General features: G+C 35.2%; 1 protein-coding gene across 1 annotated transcript in view; it reads left to right on the forward strand.

The window, feature by feature from the left end:
* Window positions 1-26,747, forward strand: part of LOC134648838 (inositol-trisphosphate 3-kinase homolog) — a 110,773-nt gene that overhangs the window by 21,334 nt on the left and 62,692 nt on the right. The window lies entirely within an intron of this gene.

Raw genomic sequence — 26,747 nt, forward strand, 5'->3', positions numbered from 1 at the left:
CGCGTTAGCACGATCTGGGTGCGTGCGCATACGGCAAAACGCGCACTGCCATTCTGATATCATTATTAAATTGTATATTTTCAAAGATGCAAATAATGATTCGTCTTGTGAGGCACGTGGCGTTCATAAATGTATGAATGCTTCACTTGATGATTGAATGATTTTGATGACGTTTAGGTTTTAAAAACCACGTCAAAATGTATTACAATATCACGTATGACGGGCCTCGAAGTAACCAACCAGAAAAGAGGTATAAGATTGCGAAGCGTAAACGTCTGTCGGCAATTTTTTTACTTGCCTGAGCCGAATGCCATAAACAAAAACTTAGATGAGTTATGGTCTTACTAAATTGAATGCCGAATGTCGTGCAAAAACAAAATTATTCTAAATAATCTACCGGAGGATTCTGAATAAATGCTATGAGAAAAAGACAGAAGAGTTGTCATAAAGCGGCAAACGTTCCGAGATTTCATTTACAACAGTGTACATTATACATACCTACTTACATAGTCGGTAAAATCTGAATAAGTAATACCATCGGAAATCCCTTCACATTTAATGTATTTTTCCCGTTTTTGGGTCAGATCTTAAAACTAGGGGTTACCGCAGGATTTTTGGACATTCATTTCGATATTTTACCGTAGTTTTTATTGCAACGTAGCACCAATAATGTTCGAGCTGTCAAATTTTATTAAAAATTTTAAAAGTCGTGCTTTGTGGGCGTCGCGCGGTAGAGTCAAGTTCAATCAATCAGCGCAAGAACTCGTCGGCGTGCAACGGCCGGGCTTTATTTACGCGCCACTCTATCAGCTCGCACGTAATAGCCTTTATGTTTTATTTATGGCCTAGGCACGATTGCTTTGCTCCTATGTAGTAAGGTTGAGATACGTTTTAGGTATAAGACGTTATTTAAGTGGGACTCCTTTGTTGCCGTAGCTACCGCTCTTCTAATACTACCTGCTACCTGCTACTATTAGAAGAGCGGTAGCATATAGCGGTAGCTAGCAGTGAAATATCTAACTTTTTTCTGAAATAAATTGGTTATATTACAGAGCTTCTTCAGACATTCAAGTTCCAGTAACTTCTACTCTTGGTTTGGTAATATTAGGTAGTTTTTTAATGGACGGCTAGTTTCAGCTCGTTTGCATTACCTACACATACATACAATAACTGGTTTATATGATACCTACTTTATTTATTACAAAAACTACAAGGTTGATTTATGGTTGTAACTTGCAACAGTTTACAGTAGGAAATAGTTTTTAATCATGTTTCCATCCGACCATCAAATAAGGTGATTTGATTCGTTAGAAAACCATCTCATTGTAGCCAGTGATGATAACATAATATATTTTGTATGACGAGACAGCTCAGGATTCAGGGGTTTACATAATTCACTGTACCTAATACACTCTCCAGAATAATGTAGGTACGGCTGTTCGCAACAAGCTTTCATGTTCGCAGGTAAAATGTCCACGTCAGACGTCGAGTGTAAAGCCCCATGCCCCGCCGCGGTCACAGTCTAAACGCTTCATTATATAGACTTATTATTTTGTAGGGGGCATTTTAAAAAGATGTACATTAATATTAAAGTTGTGACACTGCATATTCAGCGTGGCCTCGGCCATGGACCGGTCATTCTGCCGGGCGCGTGGCGCGGGTCAACGAATCTCCTCAACTACGATCTGCCCCAGCAGTACGCACATACCAAGTTATTGTAATGTATGCCCCGCAGTGACCTATCGTTTTTTGACCACCGACGCCGGGAATGAGACGCGCCAAGACCACCATGACGGCAGCGTTTATATAAATAATAATTGTATCACTTACTCCACCCGACACGGTCAAACAGTTCATTAACCGCATCCGGTGCTCCTAATTTACGTGGAATTTTTCTCATAAAAACATATTGCATCTAATTATACGTAGGTATTTTTAATTTTCCTTAATGGAATCTAATTCGCCACATTAACTTCGCGATATTAACTTATTTGGAGGCGAGTGAGTGCCGTTGTGACTAGTAGAAAAAGACAAGCGAGACTTATGGTTTGTCTAGCAGTAGGACTATTAAAAAAACATATCCACACCAAGTTTATAAAGGATCCGATGTGACATGCTTCCTCCATAAATTACGTCACACCAATTTTAAGATTTTTTCACCCTCCCCCCGAAAAAATTAATGTATTATAAAAAAATCAAGCTACCAAATGAATAACATATATACCTACTTACCTACAGTAAACGAGACAGGTGTGGGTTGAGATGTAGGTCCATATTGGTTAGTTAGTGGGTGTTGCGTGGAGCTGCCCTGTCGTGGAAGCCAAGGGTATAAAACATTAGGGCATAAACAACGAACAATAAATTGATTAAGTTGGGTTAAATTAAAACTGCTGTCTGCTGTCCAAGTTGATCGTCCTAGCTCATGGTCCTAGGATTAACTAGCCAAATACAATTTTATGACTACACTAAGACCACTTGCCGGGGTTTGACTAGAAGTACCTACAGCATAGATAAAATGAATTCTTTGCTAACAGCATAAAAGTCCATGTACCTACATTGTTCCATGAGCTACATGGGTGGGCCTTAGAGGTGGGCATGCTGATTGAGTATTCAAGAGATGTTTCGATGAGTACAAATTATAGAGAATGACACGTGTATCCGACTCGGAACCATGACATGTAACTCTCACACTTGATATACCTATTAGGAAAATAATAGAAAAGGTCCAATTAATATGCTGGAACAGTAGTGACATGCTGGTAAGCATTGGAAGCCTTAGTCTAGCAGTACGAGAGACATTCAAATCATGACACAGGTTCGAATTCCGATTCATACTACTTAATTAGGTTTTCTAAGGTTTTTTTTAGGTTGTAAGGTTATGTACAAGATATCATTTGATATATGTTACAAGTCGTTTTACGGCAAATAAAAACATCGGAAAGAAACTCGACCAATCCCAATAAAGCCTTACATAGCCCTCTGGGTTGAAATAAAAAAATTAAGAGCATTTTTTGACATGTGTTTTTATAATACCCGTCATTAATCTGATTAATCGCCAATCGCTTTTGTAAAAAAATTGTGCTTGGGCCAATTCTTGGGATTCGATTGGTGATCGGATTTGAATAAATCCAGTGATGTCGTTAGATTCCTTGCGTTTCTCAGAGCGGAATATCGTATAGAGATACAATATTTGTAGCTCCTAATTCTGGCGAAGTACTTACGCAAAATGCCTACACCATTTGTTTACCTTATCCGACCGTTTAAAATACACATTCCATGATACTTAAACGCATTTGCTACTCAAAATTCCCAGCCAGCAGTCAAAATATTATCAAATTCGACGTGGAGGCAGAATTCGATAAGGCATTTTTAAAGCGGAAAAAAACGAGATAATGTTACGGTGAAACCAAAGGAAATTCTTGGTATATTACTCACATTATAAGGATGTGTTTGAACAGATTGTGAAGATCAAAGATTGGTGATTCATATCAGGATTCCGTTGACGTTACGTCGCTAGGGTGCTAGTAAATTGACAATTACTCATGTCAAAACGTAACGGGTAAATCTACATAGGTAGGCTTAAGTACGCGTATAATAAATTTGGATTTGAATAGTTTTATTAGATTGTTCAAATGGATATCAGTTTGATGGTCGATTTATTAATCATTTTCCATTTCCATTATTTTCTAGTACTTACGAGTGCCACTGTAGACGAGGGAATAAACATTTTGCGCATATAGTTCACCGCGAAAAACAATTAAAATAATCACAACCGTTACCGGAAATACTGTAAACAGTAATGGCATGACGTTGTTAGAATGATGGGTCACTGTAAAAACAACATTTGGCGTCCTCCAAATTAAATACTTAAGACGAAACAGGAGCTGAGATTTAAATATCAAGTAAATATACCCGTCTCGCTAACGGAAGTGGCTCCTAAAACTAGTGCGATAAGGACAAGGCGAAAAATCCTGCGTAAAAATGTCATTAGTCTCCTCCAAAACTTAACCAATCGTAACCAAATTTGGAAATCTAAATTATTATAAAATTATCTGTGTCGGACCGTTTTGCTTTTTTGGCTAATTGATATCAGTTTTGAATACCACGCCTCTTATTGCGGCATAGTCAATTAGGCCATTTCGGCCATTTTTGAAGGGCTCTAGCGCCTTAAAAAACAAAAATATCAAAAAAAGCAAAACGGTCCGTCACAGATATTGACAATATTATTAATCTGTGTTGAAAAAATCATTGGTCTAGCTTCAAAACCCACGGAGGAAACAGTCGAGTACGTTTGTATGGAGAAATGACCACTCCTGTTGGCTCTTAACTGGTAAAAGTGACGTCCTACATCTCAATAGGCAAGTATAAGTACTTGCATGTTAAATTTAAATATTGCGAGTATATTTCAGTATATTAAAATTGTCTTTTGTACTTATATTTGAGTGAACATGAACAATAGAGGTAGGTACCTAAATGTTTACGAAATAGCTACGAGATGGGCGAATCGTGCCTGTATGTTGGCTACGTGTTTATCGCGAAGAAAAAACCGTATGCGTTTTATACCTAGGTTCAGTTTTAGATTATTTTCTAATCTCACGGCTTGCACTAAACTCGTACACTAAACAATCAACGAATGTATGAGTAAATAATAAAACAATGTTATCGTACTAAATAACGCTGTCTTTTGAAAACTAAACGTAAAAAGCATATTTGCAGAATATTATGTATGTATGTTGTTAGATATATTATGTATAATTAATGTATAATAAAATTAAGAGTAGAAAAAGTTGTTGTATTTTTAATGCACTTTAAATATTTATAAGATAAAACAAAATAGTAAATAAAAAATTTAAGAAAACTTAAATAAGCAACTGCTTACTGAAATTAAAAGGTCTTTGATCTGGGCTTGTTTACAAACTTGCAAAACAAAAGCTGATGTTTTTTTTATACCAGCGAATTAGTTAAAGTTGCGCGGAAGAAGCATAGTCAGTTGTTTTTCTTTTTACCGGTAACATTTATTTTTCTTTAAAAAGTTTTAATAGCGAATAAAATATGACTTTATCTACACACATGTCATTAGTGCTCTATAATGCGTTCAGAAAACGTAGGAAATGACAAGCTTTATTACAACCAATTTTACTATGAGAACTTTCTTATCTGTGGTAGTAGGAAATTTTGTACTTTAATGTACGAGTACATAGGTAACGTTATAGATTTTTGTAAGGTTATGAGTTTAAATTTGGAACAGCAGTCAAAACTCAAGTGGGTCTCTACTCTAGTATCCATAGATATTAAATAAACAACACACAAAAACAAACAAACACTCGTATTTTAATGCCTCTCATTATGTAGCAGTCACATAAACTACTATTAGAATAGTCCGAATTACAAGTAGAACTGTTACATTATCAATTATCAGTTAACAAAGCAAAAACTGTTACGGTGTAAAATTCATTAGTTTTAACGTCTACTCTTTTCTTTATTTTAACCTTGTTGATAATATGTTCCCGGCATTATTTGCAGGTACCTACTATTAATTGTATTATGAAAATAGTAAGTCAAGTGACGGATATTTTCAGAAATTTAATTTAGAAAAATCATGGATATTAGGTACATACCTACATACTTTCTATGGCATAATTATGGATCATGACGAACATTAAAGGGAAAAAAGTATTCCAGAAACTAAGCTTTTTAACACGGGTCATCAATCATCATTAATTAGTTGTAAAACGAAATAAATATTGGAGCATTGAAAGAGATGCGACAAGGAAGGATTATTGTCGAAGGCGAAATGAAATGCGAGCAATCTCAACCATTTCCTCTGCCTTATAAAAGTAAACTAACAGTGCCATTCAGAATCAATCTTTTAGTTGAAAGTATGTAGGTATAATAAAATATGATTATTAAATTGTTTATTCAATTAAAATTTTGCTGCCTACTCATTGGTACGTTTAGTCTTTTACGTTTCACTCTCTTTTACATATGAGTCACGGTATAATGTTGCGTAAATTTAATTGAGTAAGGTACCTTCGCGTAACAAACAACATTCCGTGAATGGCGTAGTGCATTTTCAAAGTAAAAACATCTCGTTAGCATTTTTAATGCTATGACGTCAAGGATTGGATTTGTTTTGTTATATTTGGTCTGTTTAGAACTGTAGATTGTTGTTTTGTATACCGTAAACCGGGGTGACTTTCAAATGCAGGGGCGACTTCGATATTTCAGTTTTTCAGCCGTTACATATTTTTATTCGGATTTTTTAGTAGTAGGTAAACAAGTATGTATAATAATCTAACTTGTTACACGAACAGTTCGAGAAAATAATGAATAATGATAATTTAGTGGCAGTTTTAAAACTATCAAAGTATCCCCAAAATTTCCTAAAGTCACCTCGTTTTACGGTATATAATATAACCATTGCTTGATATTTTTCAGTGAATTCTATTGCCCAGGGCAAGACCTTATGGCTGATAACTAGTAAGTGGCAAAATTAAAATAAATCCTCGTAGTTTTTTTTTTTATTCAAATTTTCTTTTAGCCTAAAAAAATGTAGTATCGCTTGCAGACGTATCTTTTTGATAAAATGTGTTTAATCCCTCGTAAGTTAAGCTAATGTTTCGTAAAATGTCTGGTTTAAAATGTTTACTTCCTAGGTAGTAGCAAACTATGCAGGATTTTAAAGTGACGCACTCTAGCTTTTTGGGTCACTTAGTCAGCACACGTAATAGGTAGGTACGATTATTACGTGAAATGTGACGTGAAAGTAGGGTGTCTCTTAACTTCTCTGTTTATTTCCCGTAATCAAATGGATTAATATCGGTTTAACGTATGACTCACGCTATAACGGTCCGGGCCCGGGCCGAGGCTTCCGACACTTCATTTTCTAGAAAGCATCACGTGATCACCAACGCTCGGAAGTGTCATTTTGGCGTGACTTAATTTGTTATATTTGTTAAATACTGTAAGGTCTATTGAGCAGACCCAAATCACACCTGAACAATAATATATCTAACAAAAAAAGCATAATATGTAATAAACATAGCTTTAGTTTGGACGTATCAAAGTAATGAAGACTTCGATCTGAACTTTAAAAATCTGATCCTGTGTCAGTCAGGCCCATACTTATCTTGTACGAAAAGAAGTGATTGTTTGCGATGAATCGATCGATGGTGCTTCTGACTGTTTCAGCCAGTTTCAGCCTGCTAGTACAGCTACCTAAAAGCAAACATGTCGGCATAGCCATACATTAATTTTATTGTATAACACAAAGCAACATTGTTCAATGAATCGAGGTTGATTAATTACTGTAGATATGCGCCAGTACAAACTAGTTAACGGACAAACATGCGTTTTTTATTTGTCGATTTGCTGCAATACAATTAAATGTTACTAGTGAAAAACAATTTACCCATACTGTGTGGTGCTAGTTGCATTGCATTACTTTACGTTTAGAAACAAAACAAACATGAGTGCGAGCACGATGCATTTATTCTGAAATCAAATTGGTATCAAATTTTACGTTTTGAAAATGACTCCTTGGGTAACTTGTAATATGTAAATAAGTACTTTGAGGAGTATATATTATACCTACTCAACTTAATGTTACTGTTGTTACGTACCAATTAATGAAATAAAAGTGAAAGAAATTTAAATCTTGAAAATTAGTAGATAATCAGGAAAACGTGGTCATCTGTTTCAATATTTGCCGGCAACGGCAACGATAAGAGAAAACGATATCGCAATCGTGGTCAAAGCAAACACATATTAGTAGATATAGTAACGGCCGCAAACCTCACGCTCACGCACGTCCGATGAGTGACGAGTGGGAGAAAGTGAGGTCTATTATATAAATTGTTTCGCAAACGTTCGACTCAGGTTTACTAGTGTAACTGTAACCGCGAGATCAGCAGGCCTAGTCAAGGTGACAATCGCTATCACTTCGATAACGAAACGCTTTGTGTCTCTCTATCACTCTTTCATATTAGTGCGACAGTGACAGTTGCGTTTCGATCGCTACGGAGCGTAAGCGATTGGCATCTTGGCTACGCGGCCAGGAATAGCTGTGCGATCAGTCATTTAACTTGGATTGGTTTGCTTGAGGCGAATGATAGCTTGAGCTAAAGATGTGATGGCAATATTGAGACAGAGTGGCGCTTCGTTCGTTTGACGTCAAAAGATAAGCGTTTCATAATGAACGAGTTGTGCGTGCTTTGGAAATCGCTTCCTCAGCGGTGAAGACATCGCTGATACCAAGCTGAAATATATTGGGCCGTATTCGGATTTTGAACTAGATATCTACAAGATATCTATTAGATATCATCAAGATATGCCAGTGTCAAACAAGTGTCAAAATTGACGTTTTTGTTTGAAGTAACGTCACTTTTGACACTTGTTTGACACTGACATATCTTGGTATTCTTGGTGATGTCTATATAATAGATATCTAATATTCATATTTGACGTATCTTAAAGTTCGAATATGGCTGTTTATCTCTTACTAAGTTTAAAAATATACGTGACTGTTTGTAAAACAATTAGAGGGTGCCAGGGTGGCAAATACTTATGGTGTCTGTCTCTCTGTTCTATCCGCTACTATAGTCTGTCTCCTTTTACCCTTAGTTCCTAATATCAACTAATACGAATAGTCGCCTGCGGAGGCTGCGGAGTTGCTTAAAGGTATCATAAACGATTTAGCAAGCAAGACCATTTTTACTGCGAAGATGCAAAAATATACAGTTGAATTCGTTACGCGTATGCGGCGTATGCAATTAATTGTCTGGATGTTATAGGCCGACATAAATATTTGTTGCCAAAAGCATTTGGTCTTCCGTTGACGCCGTTCTCTGTTTTATATAAATGTTTATTACCTATTTATCTCCACATAGTTTGACGCTTTACAGCAGCGGTCGGCAACCTTTTAGCAGCCAAGGGCCACATAGTAGTTTACGACGTTGACGCGGGCCGTAATATTGATAATATTTATGTCTTTATCAGACATCGTTTGTCAACATTACATACAAAAATAGCCAGGGAGGCTCGCGGGCTGCGAGTGACAGGTTCAAGGGCCGCAAGGGCTTTACAGCATCGACGACTCGACAGAGGACAGAGACCAATGTCTAAGAAGTCGAGTGACGTGCGCAAACTGTTCAACGCTTCGTCCATAAATATGAAGTGTGCCTGCGTAGATGCAAAGGGGACTACGCATGGACTTCTTAGTGTAAGCTTGTCACGTTGCTATCCTTTTATACACACCTACAATATAGGTACATACTAGGTACTAGGACAAGGGACCTATAGTCAGCGCAACGTAAGAACCAATATATATATTATGACGTTAAGGCTACCATTTAACGGTAGGTCTTAGCATGGCATCATATAATATATGAGGGTCCAATCATATTAATCATAACTGTCACATATTGGTTCTTGTTCTTACGATGCTCCGACTATGTAGGTACATGCGAGCGTTTTGTAAGTACATAGCCATTAACTAATTGGCTTATAACTGTATAAAAAAGAGGGGCTGACGGCATTTTACGTGTTTTTATACTTTAGTAAATTTTTAATACTGTACCTACATTTGTCTGACTCGTTACTTGCTCGACCGTCAAAAACTACCTGGCTGACAATCTTATTTTTCTCAAAAATGGACGGCAAAGTCGACGTTGCCGGTTAAAAAATAGGTCGCGAAATGCGTAGTTTATGGTCATTCAAAAAATTAAAAAGTTAAAAACATTGCAAGTTCGATTTCGGGACTGCAATGTTGCATACAAATTCCATTATTTAACGAGTTCCAAACTTTTTAAAACTGTAAATGGCCATATCAAATGAAGGCATAGGTCTATTAAACAGCCAAACAGATGATCAGCACTTATTATTATAATGTTGGTACCGCGACTATTTAGGTGTCTCAAATACGTTGGCGTATTTTCAGCAGAAAAATACACTTCTTTTTTTTTTAAAGGCGGCAAGCAAATCTTTTTAATGGTTTTACTTTTTTCTGTGAAAATTAGAACGTTGCTTCTGTAAAATATTTATATTTCTTGCACCATTTTTGAGAAAAGCACTATATATGACTCGGCTGGAAGGCTACTTGCTGGCTTCGGATTCAATTAAACGGACTCCCAAGGTCGTCCGTTTAAAACGAATCCTCAGCCTGCAAGTAGCTACTTCCGAACCTCGACAATAATGTACTATTCCCTGCCTCTGTAGTAATTTACTGTTAAACAAGATTATTATTAACGATTTTAAACTAAGTATTTATTTTTCTTAATATTCCGTTGTTGTGAACCTTTTCCGTTTACCTATTTACATAATCCATGTCATACCTTATTATCATCCTATTATATTTACAGGATATTTTTAACCGATTTAAAATAGCAAACAAAGCAAATCGATGCTTTGTGTGAATACAATGGCGCATTTATCCGCTCTTTGCAATTATACGTTAACCGTAAACCTAGGTACTATTCATTACCTAATGTTATACAGGTTACTTCAAGGCCAATTTATAATGATTACAGTTAGATAATATAAATTGAGTTTCTATTTTAAATATTAATTTTATATTGTTGACACCACAGATATAGGAAGGAAGTATTATTATATAAGTATTATAAGTAGTATTCTATGCTCTGAGGTTGACACGGTTGACGTTTAGTTATTATTTTCTTTTATGTGAATAAAAGATAAGATAAGATAAAAGATAGTTTATTCAAGTAGGCATAATTACAATGCGCTTATGAACGTCAAATAAAGCTAGGTAGACCGGCTCCAACCCTACACCTCTGCCCCGAGAAGATTTAAATCCCCCCTCAATTGGAGGAGGGTATCCCATTATGGGACCGGCAACAAACTCGGCGGGACACATCTTTTCAAAAATAATTACATCTTATAATTAACATGCATTACGAGAAAATAAGGAAAAAAAATACAATTTAAATTACTATAGAATTCATGCAATTATACACATAAGGTGTAATAGAAATTTGATTTAGAAAATATACATATGTACATTGAATAATAAATAATATGTACTAGGGTGGAACGAAATTATTTATGAAATTTTATTATTTGAATAGATCACACAACACAGTTATTATGGCATCTACTCAATCAGATATAGGTAGGTAAACGCAAAGTCAATATCTTTCATATAAAAAATAATTATTTATTCCCATCCAATATTTACATTAAGTACCTATTTAATTTTTGGAGGCGAATTATATTAACTTGTATCATAATTGAATTTAAAAAAAACTTCGGTTCGGTTACGCGCACAGTGCAGACGCGTTGCAATTTATTTAAAAAATACTTAAACTTACGGCGAGCTAATTTGAACCCTGCGCATATGTCAGTAACTACACTTTAAATTAGCGACATACGTGGTGCTTAGATCATTACCTGTCCGTTTATAACGAATGCGCGCTTCGAAGTGACGTAGTGACCACGGAGCTATGCATCATCTACACCAAACACCGCCTGGAGGCGGCATTGTGGCAGGAGGCTCGGGACTACAACGTACACCGCCTGGAGGCGGCATTGTGGCGGGAGGCTCGGGATTACAACGCACACCGCCTGGTGGTGGGATTACGGTAGGAGGCCCGGGATTTAGTGGATCGCAACCGAACTTGGCGTTGTTTTTTGAACAAGATCATTTGGATAATGCACAAACCACCTTCCGCAACAAACGCAAACTTTCAAACGACAATGACCACATCCTTTCCGACCTAGCGGATTTGAAAAAGCAAATGTCGGAAATGATGGAAGCTTTAGGTAACAATAACAAGGCACAAACCGAAAGAATGAATCAATTGTGCGATAACGTGAATAACATAAAAAACCAAGTCACCGATATTCGTAAAAGCATAGACTGCGTAATTGTTGAGCAGAATAATATGAAAACTGAGTTAAACAGCCTTAGGACAACCATCAATGCTGCCGACACAAGACTAGAACTCTTGGAGTCAGATTTCAAAGCATTAAAAACGTCTTCTGGACAAACGAACACATCTCTATCAAACATTTTATATGAAGACGTGATTGTGGAATGCCGAGAACGCAACATACGAGCAAAAAATATTATAATAGCAGGCATTCCTGAACCGGACCCGGCGGTGGTAGAAAAGGCGGAATACGAGAATTGTGAAATTGTGAAAATTACTAGATCAATATATAATGACTGTCCAGAACCCAAACAACATTACCGTCTCGGAAAAATACAAGAAAATAGATCACGTCCTATAAAAGTGTGTTTTGCATCGGAGGAAACGGTTACATACATACTCAGAAACAAGAACAAGGCAAAACTAAACAACATCAAGATTTACTCAGACCAGACCCCACAACAACGGAAAGCACTTGAACACCTAAAAGTAGAACTCCAAAAACGTACTTCTGATGGTGAGGCAAACCTACGCATTGGATATGTAAAGGGGGTCCCTAAAATTCTGGAGTCACAGACAAAAAAATCCTCATCGACCGTCCAGATGATGACAGCAACAGAGAAGTGCTGACTTCATCGGGCGGTCGGATTTCTTACCACATAGCCACTTCCTATGCACAAATAAAGCTAAGTAAAAAATCTCTTAAATGTTTCTATGCCAATGTTCGAAGTATAATCAAGCCAGGTAAATTTGATGAGTTAAAATGCGTCATACAATCCTTTGACGCTACTATTCATATAATTGCACTAACAGAAACATGGATAAAAGATGAAGAGGAGGCCAAAAGACTAAACTTACCAGGATACTCGCATTTTTACAACTTCAGACACAGTAGCAGAGGCGGAGGGGTCTCGATATACGTGCACAACACTTTGAAACACAATTTGATTGAGGAATGTTGCATAAATGAAAACCACTTCGTTTGGGTTCACATAGAAAAATTTTCCTTGGATATCGCTACAATATATAAACCAGAACGAACAAACTCGAACTCCTTTCTCGAAGAATATTCTCGTCAGTTGAGGCGTAGAAAACGGGTATTAATATTTGGCGACTTCAACTATGATATCCTACATCCAAAAAGTGCTACTAACGATTACAAGCAAATACTTAAGGAAAATGACATCACAATTCTAAATAAAATAGACCAAGAACATAGTACGCGACAGACATCAACGACAAATACGATCTTAGATCATATTTGCTCAAACCTAAAACATCATGATTTTCAAATGTCACTAATAGATTCAGCAATGGCAGACCATAAACAAATTTACCTCGAGATTAAACAATACCAGCCCCCCACAAAGAAAGTAATAGAGTATAAAGCATTAGATTATGTTAAACTAAATAGTATCATACAAGAAACAAAAGACACAGATAACTACATTTATGATGTTTTTGAGGCCAAATTAATGGTGTGCTTGCAAAAAAGTAGAGTAACAAAACTTAAAACATTGAATCCACCGCGACAGGAATGGATTAATAAAGACATCATTGAAGCAATAGACAGAAGAAATAAATTGTGGCAGAAATACAAAGCAAACAACACAGACGAAAGCCTAAGACAGCAGTTACAAGAAGAAAGAAAACTGGTATCAGAAAGTATACAAACAGCAAAAAAGACTTACTATCACAAAGCCTTTAAAGAATGTACGGATAAACCATTGAAAATGTGGAACCTGATTAGTTGTCTATCTAATCTATATATATAAATGCAAGTGTCCTGACTGACTGACTGACTGACTGACTGACTGACTGATTCATCAACGAAGAGCCGAAACTACAAAAGCTAGAAAGTTGAAATTTGCACACTAGGTTGCATTTGTAAAGTGTACAAGAGATAAGAAGCGATTTTGAAAAATTCAACCCCTAAGGGGGTTAAAAAGGGGATGAAAGGTTGTATGGGGTTCAAGTTTTAGTTTAAGCTAGGAATTTGAAACTTTGTGAAAATGTATTATATTAAAAAACAAGAAAACTAATTTCAGCGTTTTCGAAAATTCATCCCCCAAGGTGGTGAAAAAGGGGTTGAAAGTTTGTATGGAGATCAAATATTTTTGTGAGTGTGGGACGTGAAACTTTGTATATGGGTATGTTATTATAAGACAGTAAAAGTAATTTCAGCGTTATTGAAAATTCATCCCCTAACAGGGTTAAAAAGGGGTTGAAAGTTTGAATCCATTACAAATGCTTTGAAACTTCTTAGAAAGGTATAATAGCCGATTACAAAAAACAGTAATTGCGACGTTTTAGGAAATTCAACCCCTAAGGGGGTAAAAAAGGGAATGAAACTTTGTCTTGGGGAGCAAATTTTATTTTAAGCTAGGACCTTGAAACTTTGCAAAAAGGTATTAAATTAAAAAACGAGAAAACTAATTTCAGCGTTTTTAAAAATTCATCCCCCGAGGTGGTGAAAAAGGGGTTGAAAATTTGTACGGAGATCAAATATTATTGAGAGTGAGGGACTTCAATCTTTGTATAAAGCCATATTAATAGATCTCAAGAAAAGTAATTTCAGCGTTTTTAAAAATTCATCCCTTAAAAGGGTTAAAAAGGGGATGAAAGGTTGTATGGGGTTCAAGATTTATTTTAAGCTAGGAATTTGAAACTTTGTAAAAATGTATTAAATTAAAAAATAAGGAAACTAAATTCAGCGTTTTCGAAAATTCATCCCCCAAGGTGGTGAAAAAAGGGTTGAAAGTTTGTATGGAGATTAAATATTTTTGTGAGTGTGGGACTTGAAACTTTGTATATGGGTATATTATTATAAGACAAGAAAAGTAATTTCAGCGTTTTTAAAAATTCATCCTCTAACAGGGTTAAAAAGAGGTTGAAAGTTTGAATCCATTACAAACGCTTTGAAACTTTTTAGAAAGGCATAATAGCCGATTGCAAAAAAAAGGAATTGCGACGTTTTAGGAAATTCAACTCCTAAGGGGGTAAAAAAGAGGATGAGACTTTGTCTTGGGGTGCAAATTTTATTTTAAGCTAGGACCTTGAAACTTCGCAAAAAGGTATGAAATTAAAAAACAACAAAACTTATTTTAGTGTTTTTAAAAATTCATCCCTCGAGGTGGTGAAAAAGGGGTTGAAAGTTTGTACGGAGATCAAATATTTTTTAGAGTGCGGGACTTCAATCTTTGTATAAAGCCATATTATTAGATCTCAAGAAAAGTAATTTCAGCGTTTCCAAAAATTCATCCCTTAAAAGGGTTAAAAGGGGGTTGAAAGATTGTATGGGGTTCAAGTTTTAGTTTAAGCTAGGAATTTTAAACTTTGTGAAAATGTATTATATTAAAAAACAAGAAAACTAATTTCAGCGTTTTCGAAAATTCATCCCCCAAGGTGGTGAAAAAGGGGTTGAAAGTTTGTATGGAGATCAAATATTTTTGTGAGTGTGGGACTTGAAACTTTGTATATGGGTATATTATTATAAGACAGGAAAAGTAATTTCAGCGTTTTTGAAAATTCATCCCCTAACAGGGTTAAAAAGGGGTTGAAAGTTTGAATCTATTACAAATGCTTTGAAACTTTTTAGAAAGGCATAATAGCCGATTGCAAAAAAAAGGAATTGCGACGTTTTAGGAAATTCAACCCCTAAGGGGGTAAAAAAAGGGGATGAAACTTTGTCTTGGGGTGCAAATTTTATTTTAAGCTAGGACCTTGAAACTTCGTAAAAAGGTATGAAATTAAAAAACAACAAAAACTAGGAACTTGAAACTTCGTAAAAAGGTATTTTATTAAAAAAACAAAAAACCGTATTCAGCGATTTTAAAAATTCATCCCCCGAGGAGGTGAAAAAGGGGTTGAAAGTTTGTATGGAGATCAAATATTTTTGAGAGTGCGGGACTTAAATCTTTGTATAAAGCCATATTATTAGAACACAAGAAAACTAATTTCAGCGTTTTTAAAAATTCATCCCATAACAGGGTTAAAAAGGGGTAGAAATTAAGATTGTATAGGTTATAATTTTATTTAAAGCTAGGAACTTGAAGCTTTGTAAAAAGGTAAAGGTAAAGAAAACTAATTTCAGAGTCTTTGATAATTCATCCCCCAAGGTGGTGAAGGGGGTCAAAAATTTGTATGGAACCCAAATATTTATTTGAGTGCGGGACTTGAATCGTTGTATAAAGGCATATTATTACAATACAAGAAAAGTAATTTCAGCGTTTTTAAAAATTCATCCCCTAAAAGTTTAAACAGGGGTTGAGAGTTGGTAGAGGGTTCAAATTTTATTTAAAGCTAGGAACTTCAAACTTCGTAAATAGGTAGTTAGGTAGTAGGTTTTATTAAATAGTGGACTTGAAAATCTTCTGCGGGTTGAGAGAGATTATATCGAGAACAATTTTATTCAGTTAGGGGCTTGAAACTTCGTAGCCAGGTTGTGAAAGACAAATCTCATGCGTTGTATAATAATTAACAAATGATTAACCGTCCCTACTGCTATCTTTTGCTGCATAATGTTCTAAAGCTAAACTAATGTAGAATGTATAACCACCAATATACAAATCCACGCGTACGAAGTCGCGGGCAACAGCTAGTAACAGGATAAAAGCCAACAACCACCCAGCTCAATTACAAGTGGATTCAAGAATTGTGACGGATCCAATAGAAATCTGCGAAGAATTCAATACATACTTTTCTACGATCGGCCTCTCTCTAGCAAACAAAATCCCAGTTATGTATACGCAATCTTACGATGTAGACAAAGGCGATAAACTTAGACACCTACAACCAACTACCGAAGATGAAGTACTTAAGATAATACACAATCTCAAAACGAATACTAGCTCCGGTTTAGATGAAATCACCGCCAAATCTATAAAATGTATCAGTCCTATAGTAGTCCAGGAACTTACATGTTGTATTAACAAATGCTTAGAAAATGGTACCTTCCCCAATAGCCTAAAAATAGCAAAAGTTACCCCAATTTATAAATCAGGTAAAAAGTCGGAACCTGGAAATTATCGACCCGTCTCTGTTCTCCCAACCGTCTCAAAAATTTATGAAAAAGTTATTTATGCGCGTCTCGATAAATTCTTAGAATCTAAAAATTTTATTTCGCAGAAGCAATATGGTTTCCGACCAAAAGCTAATACCCTCTCTGCAACAATAGACCTTGTCACAAAAATAAAAGTTAAAATTGATCAAAAACAAATCGTACTAGGAATATTTATAGACCTAAGAAAGGCGTTTGATACAGTAAGCCATGACATACTATTGAAAAAGTTACACCATCTGGGAATAGTAGACAAAGCATACGATATATTTAGGAGTTACCTTGAAAATCGACAACAGGTTGTAAAAATTGATCAGTGCAGAAGCGGTCCCAGATTCGTAACATATGGTGTCCCGCAGGGTTCAATTCTGGGCCCGCTTTTGTTCCTGATCTACATCAACAATATCCAAGACATAGGACTGACTGGGGACTTGACGTTGTATGCTGATGATACAAGTCTGTTTTACAATGGGAAATCTATTGAAGATATTATGTTGAATGTACAAAACGATTTAGACCTATTAAACAAATGGTTCCAGGCGAATCTACTTACCATAAACATCTCTAAAACTAACTATGTAATTTTTTCAGCAATAAATAAAAAAATTAGCAACTTTCTTCCACCATCAATAAATGGACAAGTCATTAATCAAAAAACACAGGAAAAATATCTTGGCTTGATTCTAGATTCTCAACTGACCTGGAAACCGCATATAGAAAAAACTAAAGCTAAACTTACCTCCCTCACAGGAGCGCTTCGCAGTATTGCACGATGTTTACCGCACAAAGTAAAATATCTGATATACAACTCTCTTGCTAAACCACATATTGAATATTTAATTGAGGTATGGGGCACTGCCGCCAAAACAAATCTAATGAAGATCCAAACAGCACAAAATAAACTTATTAAAACCTTATTTCACTATAACTTTCTCACACCTACTGAAAAAATTTACACTGAAACTAAAATAATGAATGTCACTCAAACATATATATATCATACCTGCCTGCTAATACGCAAAATTCTCGAAAAACGAATACATACACAAATAACCTTCACCAAAAAGCACCAATTCCAAAGAATAAAACTCCGAAATGCAGATCATCTAACATTACACCATAATAGAACAAACTACGGGAAGAAGAGTCTAGTATATGAAGGTGCTCAATTATATAACAAATTACCAAGGGATATTAAAGAATTAAAATCTATGAACCGGTTCAAAAAATACCTCAAATACCACATACTAAATAATTTAAACTTATTACATAAATAATCTGCCAACATATTTAATCTTTATATTACTGCGAAAACTTAAATGCATATTTCTTATATTTTTCTTTTGTTAGAAGCATGTTAGAAGTATAAATATTGACCCATATATATATATATAAACATAATAAAAAGTAAATATAGTTCATACCTTAAAATACACAAATATACAAAATAAAATAAACAGCAATATACAACAATTCTATATAATACTTTTATAACACTTAACGCTACACAGCTAAACGCTAGGCCTATACCGATGCCGCATCCAATACGTTATACGTTAATGTTTACTCTAGCTCCTTATCGCTGAGTACTCGACGATGCGCCGCCGCACAGCAACAGAACTAGTTTGCATGCCGATTGTCAACTTACCTACATATGTTTTTATTAGTAACTGCACTGTTAGTTTAACTTGAAAATGTATTTTAGTTTATAATGTTCTCATGTAAGTGAATTTGTAATTCTTATGAGAATAAAGAATCTTTAACCGTAATATGAACCTCCATAAAGTTCAAAATCTGGAAACCATATTTCTAAAAACCCGTACAGTGAAAAATATTGTACCTACATCATCCGCCACTATTCGGTTCTTAAACCATGATTTTATTAAACATTTACTTGTTAAAAACTTTTTTCCCTTTTTTGTGAGAGGTGCTGTCTATCGTTGAGTTAAAAATGAGTTTCCACCGAAATACATTTTTTAATCATTAGTGAAAAATATTTTATCACCAAGGCACTTTGCGAAAACTAGTTTTGACTGAAAAATCCCAGTGAAACTAGTTTTTACCGAGGCCATACGGAAAACTAGAACTAGTGTTAACGCGTTTTCACTGAGGCGATGAGGAAAACTATTTTTCACCTCAGCAGATCGAACAAGGGTACTTTGCTACTTAAAAATACTGAGTGAGATAAAATGAGCAAAATGCGATTTTGCTCACTGTTTTTAAGTAGCAAAGTACCCTTGTTCGATCTGCTGAGGTGAAAACTTAATTGTTGTTATATCTTAAGAAAACATGAGTGAATAGGTAAGTGATGAAGAAGGAATACATTTTTCGGGTTCTCTAATATGTTCTCACTGCTGAGGTGAAAAGTTTTGTGAACTACACGAGATCAAAGTTATTTACATTTCGCGCGCTTTTGAGTCCCTTTTACTACGCTCAAGATTCTAAATTAGATTCACTCGCTACGCTCGTGAATCTATTATAGAATCTTTCGCTTGCACGGGACTCAAAATAAGCACTCGAAGAAATATCAAACTTTGATCTCTTGTTGTACTATATAACTAGAGAAAACGCACTATCACTCAAAATGGGTTTTTACGGTAACATATATAGAACCTACTTTAAATAAAAATTGTATTAGTTAGCATGTCTTAGTTTTGTATGTACTTCTTTTAGCATAGTTTTTCATGTAAAAGAAAAGTCTAGTTTTAGAGGATACCCCTAAATTTTATGTTTTTAGCAATTCTGTAGAGCGGTCACCACGACACAGGCCTAGCCTAGTGTGGGACCACTGAGCTAGTTATGTTATTTTATCTTTTTCTTTTAATAAACGATTTTTTTTGTTATTATTATTTTTTACTATATTTTGAGCCAAACGATTAATTACTGGAATAAATCGGAGATTGACTTTAAAAAAACCGAGTTCATAATTTAACACGTAAATCTATACGCCGCTGCACGGGAAAACACATAACTCAATTGATTTATTTGTACTGAATTATTACATTGCTTATAAGGAAACGTTATTGATATCCACTATACCTACCTACTTCCTTCCTCTATATAACGCTGTGCATTTGCAGATTTTTTGTTGGATTCGTTCGTACGTCAATGTAACATCAGCAGGCATCGGAGTTTTTATCGCATGGTAAGACTAATAGCAAGCTATGGAGTCGACATTTGCCATAAATGTAAACTCTTATTCATACTCATACTCATGATTAATTTTATTTAATATGTAGTAACTATTTAGTAATCTGTTCTCGATTACTAAATAGTTACTACGTATATGAGTTTAATGATGATATGACACAGATATGTTTTAAAATAAATGTATGTTTTAATTGGGTGAGTTGTACTTCACAACTCAAGCACACTATAGCAGATTTTTCATTATTGTAAATCGTTGTATGGCTCTATCCATGCCAAAATTGCAGCTATTTCTGGGTTAGGCATAATAATTAATTATGGAATATTCCACAACGTATTTACCACTTACAGATATAAATAACTACTACGTTTGCAATCACCAGTGATTGACACATGACAAATACTAATCAATTTTATCAGCGGTCAGTACCTACATGACATTAGGTCTTTCGCAGCGATGTAGTTTGTATAAGTAGTTGTATGTTAAAATAATTGAAGTTATGAATTCATAATGTAATAGAAAAATATTTTTATATATAATTCGACTAAGATAATATACACGACCGACCGCTCTAAAGGCATTTTAAGATAAATGAAATATGTAAATGAGTATGAGTATGAATAAGAGTTTACATTTATGGCAAATGTCGACTCCATAGCTTGCTATTAGTCTTACCATGCGATAAAAACTCCGATGCCTGAACATCAGCATTTACGAAATACTAAAAAACTCTTGCCGTTTACGTGTTTTGTTTTCCCTCGACGTTCCCCGATTCGTATTTTAAAATTCATACGAAATTATGCGTAGTTTTGGAAACTACGCATATTTTCGATGTAATTTTATACAAATAAGTAGGTATGATGTATATGTTCATTGGTATGTTTTTCCAAGTGCTTAATTCTCACGGGATAATTTTTTTACCAACTTGAGACTCAAATAAGAACGTGATATATGTATATGTGGACCAGAGTCGTTACCTTCTATTTTTTTGTCCACAGAAGAGACCTTTTTCCTCAAATTATAATTAAATTAAAATATTTAGTATATTAAACGTCTAACAAACCGTTTATTTATATTTAAAACATGTTGAATGCTGATGTTCCGAGTTCAACAGTTTCAACAGTCTCGATCGGGAAAATCTCGTTCTTACTACGTATTTAGATGAATTCTCTTCAGTATTAATAAGAGATGTGTGTCTAGGAATGCTCTAGAGTCGGTTAATATGCAGTACATTAGGAAGAGGGTAAACGCCCTGTTGATGTGGAGGCGGCGGCAGCGGCACGACGGGCAGCGCTCGCGCATCGCGCATGCTGTATGCTTGCACCGCGGAGCCCGTTGACGTCAATCACAGCATACATATTTATTGAAACACGCAAGTAATTATTCATTTGGAGTCACTAAATCGAAGCAGACTCCTTACGCGCAGGTAGCTGCTTGAATATATAAATACCTACATCTACGCAGCATCTATTATCTAGATCTAGGCGCGTGGGCGGGAAAAAATATTTGCGACTGCTGAAGTTTTGTTTTTTACTGAACTCGTAAAGGGAAAGGGTTATTGAATTAATCCTTAATTGTATACAAAGTGTAACTTACAAAAAAGTCTAGGTTAAGGTTTTATAGTTACTTATTTGTTTCTTTAATTTGATAAGTCTAACATAACCTTACGTAATAGGTTACTCGTAATTTGAATAACATATACCTTATTATTAAATTTTAATACAAGCGAGTGCAGTTGTCAGTAAAAACCACCCACGTCATAGGTGAATTAACCTTTTCACTTTTAATGTGAATATGACATTAGTATTTTCAATAGCTCTCTAGTATTGGCGTAAAGTTACCATATCTAGACGCTGTCCATATTAGCCTCCAGGAGCATAATGAGCCTAACATACACATTGTCGACCGTTAAACCTGTAAGCTCCTATCTTTATAGGCGGTTATCAAATGGATGCGGCTTCCACATGTAGCATCATTGTGATAATCACAGAACAAGTTAGAATGGCGATGCGAGCAGGGTACGTGTCGCCGCCGGTTATGAGCAAACGCTCGCATGCTAATACTCGCCCGCACTGACCGAAAAACGTAAACATGCCTTTTGCGCCATAATAACGTTCAGATTAAGAAGCCAGACATCAAATCTGTCTAAAGGAGCCGTATCCATTCACCAGACACACAAGTTTTTACTACCGTTGCGCGAGTGTTAGTAATTGTGGAGAGGAACGAGCGGCGACACCGGTTCCGATACTAACTGCGCGCGATAGCCGTTCTAACCTCTTTAATATGTTCTGTGGTGATAATGATAACCGTCATAAACTAATAGGTATCCCTCGGAATATTCTCGGCGACTAATCCACCGCCGCAGTGTTCCCGAAGAAAAATTAAAAATGACTCGCTTTTTATTTAAAGATCTGCATAACTGTAATGGCAATGACTCATGAGGTCATTAAGCGTGTAAATCCGTACATATTATATACTTATTTCATTAAATCGTTACTGTGACGAGTAGGTATATATGAACAAATAGCCACACGGTTTCGTAAATGTTTTTACTATTGAATGACGCACGTCGATCGACATAATTACAATAAGTAATGAACTCCTTTGCCGGATTCTAGTTTGTTCGACGTGTGCTAACAAGGCTCTTCACAAATGCTCGAAAAGTTAGACACAAATATACTAGTGTAAAACGGACTTATTAAACCATACGTTGTTTGTGAGCTTGGGTATCAACTAATACTGGATCCAAGCACACGGTCGGGATAAAATGTGAATGTTGAGTGTAGGTATACCGTATGCTAACCACGATCCTTTTCAGGATTGGTGACGTTTCCCGCTTATCAAACAGCGAGTGAAAAGTAGTCTTTGCAGCCAATGATATTATACTAGCTGTTGCCCGCGACTTCGTACGCGTGGATTTGTATATTGGTGGTTATACATTCTACATTAGTTTAGCTTTAGAACATTATGCAGCAAAAGATAGCAGTAGGGACGGTTAATCATTTGTTAATTATTATACAACGCATGAGATTTGTCTTTCACAACCTGGCTACGAAGTTTCAAGCCCCTAACTGAATAAAATTGTTCTCGATATAATCTCTCTCAACCCGCAGAAGATTTTCAAGTCCACTATTTAATAAAACCTACTACCTAACTACCTATTTACGAAGTTTGAAGTTCCTAGCTTTAAATAAAATTTGAACCCTCTACCAACTCTCAACCCCTGTTTAAACTTTTAGGGGATGAATTTTTAAAAACGCTGAAATTACTTTTCTTGTATTGTAATAATATGCCTTTATACAACGATTCAAGTCCCGCACTCAAATAAATATTTGGGTTCCATACAAATTTTTGACCCCCTTCACCACCTTGGGGGATGAATTATCAAAGACTCTGAAATTAGTTTTCTTTACCTTTACCTTTTTACAAAGCTTCAAGTTCCTAGCTTTAAATAAAATTATAACCTATACAATCTTTCTACCCCTTTTTAACCCTGTTATGGGATGAATTTTTAAAAACGCTGAAATTAGTTTTCTTGTGTTCTAATAATATGGCTTTATACAAAGATTTAAGTCCCGCACTCTCAAAAATATTTGATCTCCATACAAACTTTCAACCCCTTTTTCACCTCCTCGGGGGATGAATTTTTAAAATCGCTGAATAGGGTTTTTTGTTTTTTAATAAAATACCTTTTTACGAAGTTTCAAGTTCCTAGCTTAAAATAAAATTTGAACCCTATACAGACTTTCAACCCCTTTTGGATCAGGGGATGGATTTTTAAAAACTTCTCTTTTAATGAAATAACTTTTTACGAAGTTACAAATTCGTAGCTTAAAAAAATTTAAACCCTATACAATCTTTCAACCCCTTTTTAACCCTTATAAGGGATGAATTTTTGTAAACGCTGAAATAACTTTTCTTGAGATCTAATAATATGGCTTTATACAAAGATTCAAGTCCCGCACTCTAAAAAATATTTGATCTCCGTACAAACTTTCAACCCCTTTTTCACCACCTCGGGGGATGAATTTTTAAAAACACTGAAATTATTTTTGTTGTTTTTTAATTTTATACCTTTTTACGAAGTTTCAAGGTCCTAGCTTAAAATAAAATTTGCACCTCAAGACAAAGTTTCATCCCCTTTTTTACCCCCTTAGGGGTTAAATTTCCTAAAACGTCGCAATTCCTTTTTTTTGCAATCGGCTATTATGCCTTTCTAAAAAGTTTCAAAGCATTTGTAATGGATTCAAACTCTCAAACCCCTTTTTAACCCTGTTAGGGGATGAATTTTCAAAAACGCTGAAATTACTTTTCCTGCCTTATAATAATATACCCATATACAAAGTTTCAAGTCCCACACTCACAAAAATATTTGATCTCCATACAAACTTTCAACCCCTTTTTCACCACCTTGGGGGATGAATTTTCGAAAACGCTGAAATTAGTTTTCTTGTTATTTAATATAATACATTTTCACAAAGTTTAAAATTCCTAGCTTAAACTAAAACTTGAACCCCATACAATCTTTCAACCCCCTTTTAACCCTTTTAAGGGATGAATTTTTGGAAACGCTGAAATTACTTTTCTTGAGATCTAATAATATGGCTTCATACAAAGATTGAAGTCCCGCACTCTAAAAAATATTTGATCTCCGTACAAACTTTCAACCTCTTTTTCACCACCTCGGGGGATGAATTTTTAAAAACACTCAAATAAGTTTTGTTGTTTTTTAATTTCATACCTTTTTGCGAAGTTTCAAGGTCCTAGCTTAAAATAAAATTTGCACCCCAAGACAAAGTCTCATCCCCTTTTTTACCCCCTTAGGAGTTGAATTTCCTAAAACGTCGCAATTCCTTTTTTTTTGCAATCGGCTATTATGCCTTTCTAAAAAGTTTCAAAGCGTTTGTAATGGATTCAAACTTTCAACCTCTTTTTAACCCTGTTAGAGGATGAATTTTTAAAAACGCTGAAATTACTTTTCTTGTCTTATAATAATATACCCATATACAAAGTTTCAAGTCCCACACTCACAAAATATTTAATCTCCATACAAACTTTCAACCCTTTTTTTACCACCTTGGGGGATGAATTTTCGAAAACGCTGAATTTAGTTTCCTTATTTTTTAATTTAATACATTTTTACAAAGTTTCAAATTCCTAGCTTAAAATAAATCTTGAACCCCATACAACCTTTCATCCCCTTTTTAACCCTTTTAAGGGATGAATTTTTAAAAACGCTGAAATTACTTTTCTTGAGATCTATTAATATGGCTTTATACAAAGATTGAAGTCCCGCACTCTCATTAATATTTGATCTCCGTACAAATTTTCAACCCCTTTTTCACCACCTCGGGGGATGAATTTTTAAAAACGCTGAAATTAGTTTTCTCGTTTTTTAATTTAATACCTTTTTGCAAAGTTTCAAGGTCCTAGCTTAAAATAAAATTTGCACCCCAAGACAAAGTTTCATTCCCTTTTTTACCCCCTTAGGAGTTGAATTTCCTAAAACGTCGCAATTACTGTTTTTTGTAATCGGCTATTATACCTTTCTAAGAAGTTTCAAAGCATTTGTAATGGATTCAAACTTTCAACCCCTTTTTAACCCTGTTAGGGGATGAATTTTCAAAAACGCTGAAATTACTTTTACTGTCTTATAATAACATACCCATATACAAAGTTTCACGTCCCACACTCACAAAAATATTTGATCTCCATACAAACTTTCAACCCCTTTTTCACCACCTTGGGGGATGAATTTTCGAAAACGCTGAAATTATTTTTCTTGTTTTTTAATATAATACATTTTCACAAAGTTTCAAATTCCTAGCTTAAACTAAAACTTGAACCCCATACAACCTTTCATCCCCTTTTTAACCCCCTTAGGGGTTGAATTTTTCAAAATCGCTTCTTATCTCTTGTACACTTTACAAATGCAACCTAGTGTGCAAATTTCAACTGTCTAGCTTTTGTAGTTTCGGCTCTGCGTTGATGAATCAGTCAGTCAGTCAGTCAGTCAGTCAGTCAGTCAGGACACTTGCATTTATATATATAGATAACCATAGATGTTATACTCATACTTGAGCACAAAAAAAAAACTTCCATATTTATTTCTGTGCCTACGAAGAAATCTGTTATTTTTGATTAATTTCCTCATTCCATCCATCTTTGTCACACTCGTTGTTAAACATAAGGTCGTCTCTTTCTCTTTCAGTGTGCGGGAGCTCGTTAGCACGTGCACATTTATTGCTTGTCCAGCCGCGTCTAAAGGCAACTTGTCCAATTTGTCACAAGTTAAGCGCTTCAATTTTGGAACGCCTTTCCCATCTTGAGTTATAAATCATTGTTTGCAGCTCTAAAAGGTCCGGTTGCTGTAGGTTTCCGAAACATCAATAAATTTCTTCAAATACGCCTTCAAAAGATAGTCTTTGTCTGATTTTTATTTCTTAGTTTCATTCAAACAAGATTCTTAGGTATCTCCTCAGATAAGTATCGCAGAAAACGGCGTATTACATTAAATATACGCGCAGGTCTGTTCTTCATCATCGTTCCCTCAATAATGAGGAATAAATATATCCTCTGGTGCGTTTGCCCAGAATTGCCTATATACTTAATGGTATCTATTCATCTTTAGTTATCTACTTTCCACTTTCAA

Source organism: Cydia amplana, chromosome 6 (assembly GCF_948474715.1).
Source record: "Cydia amplana chromosome 6, ilCydAmpl1.1, whole genome shotgun sequence".
Lineage (NCBI taxonomy): Eukaryota > Metazoa > Arthropoda > Insecta > Lepidoptera > Tortricidae > Cydia > Cydia amplana.